The 6485-nt window shown below is 44.2% G+C and overlaps 1 pseudogene; it reads right to left on the reverse strand.

Moving 5' to 3' along the window:
- Positions 1–1097: 1097 nt before the first annotated feature.
- On the reverse strand, positions 1098–6231 carry LOC130405716 (uncharacterized; annotated as a pseudogene).
- Positions 6232–6485: the final 254 nt, after the last annotated feature.

The following is a 6485-nucleotide window of genomic DNA, read 5'->3' on the forward strand; positions in this document are numbered from 1 at the left end:
TTAATGTCATAGTTAACTCGCGATTAATCGCGATTAATCACAAAGGTTTTTTCTATGCTAAATATCCCTTGATTTCTTTGTCCCATTAATTGTTCTCATTTTAATGCTCTTATCAACATGGAGAAGTGCATCGGCTTGCCTTGTGCAAATGTTTGCATATACATTGGCATATACTGATCAAAACAGGACGATACAAAAAAAAGTGCAATTAAACGATGAACATACAAACATACTGCCTTGAACATAGCAGTCAGGCTACTGCTTCTTTGTTATGAGCCAAAGCAAAAAAAATTTTTTTTTTTTTTTTTTTTTTATAAAATAATTGCGTTAATCGCGCGATAAAAAAAATTAACACTGTTTAAATTGGTTTGCGTTAACGCCGTTAATAACGCGTTTAACTGACAGCACTAGTTCAAACACAACCCTAATTCGGTATAACCCTAACCCTATATTCCTGTGCTCCAAAATGTAATCCTACCCCTTTCACTAGTTATTGGTCACAGCACACACTTTGTGAAATACTTGTATTGCAGCTGTCATATTTTGAGCTAGTATGAAGCATCTGTAAAATATACAGTTGGATTTTTTCACCAAATAACCGTATCGCCTCGTTACATCATAAATACTTCAAGCAGTTTGTTTCACACAGCAGAAGGCTTGCAGACATTTGCTACCATTGCTGAGTAAACGTCTCCATTTCAGTTGCGGCCATAGTTTAAGGTGAAATCGGTCACATTTTAAGGTGAATACAGGAGCGCTTAAAGGTTTCATGCTGAGTGGGATGCCTATTAAAATCCTCATTCAGGCATTAATGATCCGCAAGTCTAACAAAAACTCATCATCCATGAACCATCAGAACCGTCTTCTTATGATTGCTTACCAAATAACGTTGATGTGCACAGAGTTGACCATTCTCTTTGAGACAGGAGGCGCACCTTCATTTTTTTCTATTTATTTAGCAAAAGGCCGGTCCCCCAGATTGGCTATGGCCTTCCCAATCCCAATCCACCGCTTGTCCCACCCATCCATTTTTCACGTTTACACGTAGGGGTAGGGTGTCCCGATTCTTGTTTGGATAGATGAGTTGGGGCAGGTGGCTACATGGCCCTCTGAACTGAGGATTTTCCGAGGCACACTCAAAACAGAGTGTTATAAGAATGCCTTGTGGTTCATCTGTGAGTTAGTGGCGAACACTGCTCTGACAAAAAAAAGTGATAAGCATCGTATAATCTTAGATTAATGTATTTTTAATGTATTATAGACCATTTATTTAAAGTGTAATTCCGGCGTAAATTGAACCCACGGTCTTTTCAGCATGAAGCCCCATAAAATAAGCCCTCCAGACACTTTTTTTTCGGATAATAGAGGCGCCAAGAAATTCAACTAAACAATCTTGCCTCTTGATACTTGACCGTTTTAAAACAAAAAGGCCCCTCTCTTATATTATTTACGGTAGTTGGTAATCGACTTGTTTGAACTTCCTGGAAACATGGACCTACCGGTAAGGTCTGTTTTCCACAGACTTGGAAAACAGTATTTATTTTTTTAACCCTAACCCTATTTTGAGCAATATTAGTGGTTAAAAAATGCAGATTTGGAATGGGTCACAGTGCCCCTAGCCAATAACATGGAAGCCATTTGGGCTGTTACATAGATCCGGGCATTCGCGGGCACGCTTTATACTCGATTATCAACCAAAAAAAGGGTCTGGATGGCTTATTTTATGGGGCTTCATGCCGAAAAAGACTATGGGTTCAATTTACGCTGGAATTACACTTTAAGACAAGTATAACAAGAAATCGCCAGTATGCTGATCGATTTTCCCCCTTATGATGGCATGATACACCCCAAGTCCAGCAGCTAGGTTGCTGCACTTGTTACCGCTCCTCTAATATAAGTGCAGAAGGGACGGGTAGGAGCACGGGTACATAGCCCGCAGAGCACCGCTATTCTGTCCCCGAGCGGTCCGGTAATGAAGCAGTCTTCTTTTTTACTTCAGGACCTTTGATCGATTTATAGCGTGAAACTAACAATTCGCGAGCGTTCATGCTTTTCTATCTCATTCAGATGAATGTCAAAAATCTTTGTGAGAATACCACTATTGCCATGGTAGTAAGGCAATTTTTCTAATTTACTGCTGACAGCCACAAAAGGATGCCTACATTTCACACATCAGAACTCACCACAGCTGAAGACTGCATGTGGAGATTTGAAATGCCCGGCAACATTCTCGTTGCGTGACTACAAACAAACGTCAGTGATGACTACTGCTTATGGGCCAGGGTCATGATGGCTTGTCCCATTTTCTAGGGGAAGATTTCTACGACTAACCAACTAAAAACCGAGGGGCACTCAGAAAAAGAGGGGTAGGGGAAAAGTTCCGGCCATAAAGAGTCTTTTTTGCAAAATCACACAATCCACCCCGATGGAACATATTCAAAGTCGACAAATCTTGATAATCTATGGAGAACATTTGTGGAATGCACCTTTGCTTTAATACAACACAGATGACTCCAAGCGTCACAGCTTCAGTCTCAGCTCACCTAAGACTTCCAAGTATCCAAGTATGAATGATCCTGCATCTCAGTGTGTAGCCCCGCACTTCACAGCCTCTCCCGTCTCAATTCAATTCAATTCAATTTTATTTGTATAGCCCTTAATCACCATTACAGTCTCAAAGGTCTTAACAGGCCAAATATTTGCGACACCCCCCTTTACCCATGCCCCCACACGGGCAAGAAAAAACTCCCTTGAAATCAGCAAGTAAGAAATCTTGAGAAGAAACGCGTTGTAGGGGATCCCTTCTTCCAGGGATGGTCAGGAGTGCAATGGGTGCCACATTTGACGTACAGGTAAATACATGCACATCATATTAAAATGGTGATGGGGTTCTGGCCGGTTATCCGTGAGGAGAGTCCAGGCATCCAGTCCAGTACCCGCAACACGCTAGAACAGACAGAATAGTGAATTAGAACGGAAAAGTACATAGTGGGAATGTAAAATGTAATAAGAAAAGCACAAGCAAACAGAGTGGTCTTCACTTCGCATCTGTCGTTTTTACACTCCAAATGCAAGATTGTAGAGGTGCATTTTGAGCTTTCCTTTGAATAGCTCCACAGAGTCAGCTTCCCTGATCGCTGATGGCAGCCTATTCCATAGGAAGGGGGCTTGATAGGCAAGCGCTCTCTGTCCAGCCGATTTCTTTTTAACCTTCGGCAATGAAAGAAGAGCCGGCTCCCGAATACCGGAGGGACTGAGAAGGACCATAAGGAATAATCAGGTCCTTCAGGTAGGATGGAGATAATCCATGCAAGGCTTTATAGGTTAGCAATAGCTCCTTAAAGTCTGATCTGAAAGTTATTGGTAGCCAGTGCAGAGAGGCGAGAATAGGTGTGATATAATCAAACTTTCTCGTTCTGGTCAGCAGTCTAGCTGCCGCATTGTGTACCAGCTGTAGACTTTTTGTGGTAGAGTTCGGTAATCCCGAGAACAGTGCATTGCAATAGTCCAGAAAATTCTAGTTATACTTCTTATATGTTGGTCAAAGCATAGTTGAGGGTCAAACAGGACACCAAGATTTTTGACGGACACACTCTTGTGGGATGGCGAAGCCATCCAACCACAGAGAGACATCCTCAAACTCTTCCCGGTCCCGCTTCGAGCCGATAATTATCAGCTCTGTCTTCCCAGTGTTAAGCTGTAGGAAGTTTTGTGACATCCAGCCCTTCACAGCAGCCAGACAGGACTCAACCCTTTGAATCTGGGCCGTGGACACTAATTCCGAAGCTGCGGATAACGTCGCCCAGGGGAAGCATGTAGATTGCAAAAAGTAATGGACCCAGGACCGACCCTTGTGGTACGCCAAAGCGTAATTTACAGTGCTTTGATTCTGAACCCTCATGAAGCACAAATCGGGTTCTATCTGTGAGGTACGATTCAAGCCAACCAAGAGCCGTACCCCCGAAACCAACATAGTGCTCAAGACGGTGAAGAAGAGTGCTGTGGTCGATCGTATCGAACGCAGCGCTCAGGTCCAGCAGCACAAGCATTGAGCTTGTATTCTTATCCAAAGCAAGAAGGATGTAATTTACAACTCTTGTAATAGTTTCAGTTGAGTGGATATTCCTGAACCCCGTCTAGAAAGGTTCGAAGAGATTGTTCCTCGTCCGATAATCAACGATTTGCTTTGCTACAATCCTTTCCTGTACCTTGGACAGGAAGGGCAGATTCGATATAGGCCGATAGTTCCTGACTAATTCAGGATCTAGGCCAGGCTTTTTGAGTAGCGGTTTTAACACCGCAGCCTTGAAATTGGAAGGAACAATTCCTGTTGAAAACGAGAGATTCATAAGCGAGAGGATTGCAGGCCCCACCGTGGGAAGAAGTTCCGTAAGAACCCTGGAAGGGAGAGGATCCAACATACAAGTTGTTGGCTTTGATGCCTTTATCACCCTTTCAAGTTCCACCAAAGGAATTGCCTTGAACTCCAAGAGAGTTGCGTCAGAGTTCCCCATCCTACTTGGCAGGACCCCATCCTGCCCCACAGGATGTGTAGGACAAGCCGCACGGCAAGCATACATTTCCTCTCTAATTAATTGAATCTTATTCTCAAAGAAATCCATGAATTCACCTGCCACGATCGAGCAGCCTACGGTCTGAGTCTGTTTCTGAGTGAGACTCCTCACCGTGTCAAAAAGAAACTTAGGATTGTTTCTATTCAAGTTGATGATACTGGAAAAGTAGGCGTTCCTGGCAATAGTCAGCGCACCCTTATAGGTGAGCAGACTGTTATGCCATGCAAGATGAAAGACCTCAAGTTTAGTCGAGCGCCATTTGCGTTCAAGGATCCTGTAGCTTCGCTTCAGAGTGCGCGTTTCTGCATTAAACCAGGGGGCTGGTTTTTTCAATGTTCGTTTTTTAGTTACGTTCGGAGCAACTGAATCAATGGCAACAGGCAAGGCAATGTTGAGGTCATCAGTAAGGCACTCCACAGAACCACTATAGTTACAAAGAGGTGCAAGTGAACCAGATAACTTATCTGCCATAGCTGTAATGGTTGCAGGTGTGATGCGGCGACAGCTGAAAGTAGCTTGCTGATCGTTGCAGGGGCAGGATACCAAAACCTGGAAAGTGAGCAAAAAGTGGTCTGATAAAGCTGAGGTGTAGGAAGAGACCACTAGCTGTGAAATGTCTACACCGCGGGTCAGAACGAGATCCAGCGTGTTTCCATCGATGTGGGTTGGGTGCTGGACGAGCTGTTTGAAGCCAAGCGTATCTGTAATAGACAGAAAAGCCCTTGCGAGGGCATCAGATGGGTTATTCACATGAATGTTGAAATCCCCAATAAGCAAAATATTGTCTGAGTATACCAGATCAGCTGCAAAGTCAGATAACTCATCAACAAAAACTGAATACGGTCCTGGGGGACGGTATACTACAGCTAAAACGAAAGAGTCTGGAACTCGTTTCGCTTCTCGGGGAGCTGAGGTGCAGAGCGCTAGAACCTCAAAGGATCTGAAAATATATCTATTCTTTGGCTTTAAATTATGCTTAGAATTAGATATCAGGGCTACTCCACCACCTTTCTTAACTTCTCTAGATACTTGGGTGCTAACGTAATGGGGTGGAGTAGCTTAGTTTAGGGCTAGAAACTCATCTGGTTTTAACCAGGTTTCACAAAGCCCCAGTATGTCGATCTTTTTATCAATAATTAGATCATGGACCAAGAGCGCTTTAGATGAAAGCGACCTTATGTTCATGAACCCTATTCTGAGTGCTTCCTTTTTATTATTTTCAGAGGGAGTCCGGTTAACACTCAGCTCTGAAGCGGTCAAGGGGATGCCGCGGTTTCGACATACTGGTTGCGGCCCTCGCTTGCAGGTTTTACACCTCGAGACACCTCGAGACAGCGCGAGGCCGCACCACCGTACATATAGGTACAGCGTTATTTTCAGAGGGAGTCTGGTTAACACTCAGCTCTGAGGCGATCAATGGGATCGCGAGAATTCGACATACTGGTCACGGCCCTCGCCTGCGGGTTTTACACCTCGAGACAGTGCGAGGCCGCACCACCGTACATATAGGTACATTGTTAATTTCAGGGGGAGTCCGGTTAGTTGTTAGTATTTGATTTGACGTGCGGTTTATCATGCGATTTGCCATGCGATTTTTGCACGCCTGTACATATAGGTACAGCGTTAATTTCAGAGGGAGTGCGGTTAACACTCAGCTCTGAAACAATTGGTGCAATAGATCCTGGTTCAGCTAACCCATCTGCTGTTCTAGACTGCAACGTAGACTATCATGTTGCTAGCAGGTTTGATAAACTCCTGCAGCCCAGCCTGCTGTGAGTGGATGAGTCACGCCTGGCTAAGACATCTATCTATGTTTTTTGACATAATTGAGGCGCCTAACCCAGTAGGGTGTAGGCCGTCTCTCATGAGCACACCAGGGCGACCCCACAGGGAGGGCCAGTTATCTATGAA

This window comes from Gadus chalcogrammus, chromosome 16 (genome assembly GCF_026213295.1).
Source record: "Gadus chalcogrammus isolate NIFS_2021 chromosome 16, NIFS_Gcha_1.0, whole genome shotgun sequence".
Classification (NCBI taxonomy): Eukaryota; Metazoa; Chordata; class Actinopteri; order Gadiformes; family Gadidae; genus Gadus; species Gadus chalcogrammus.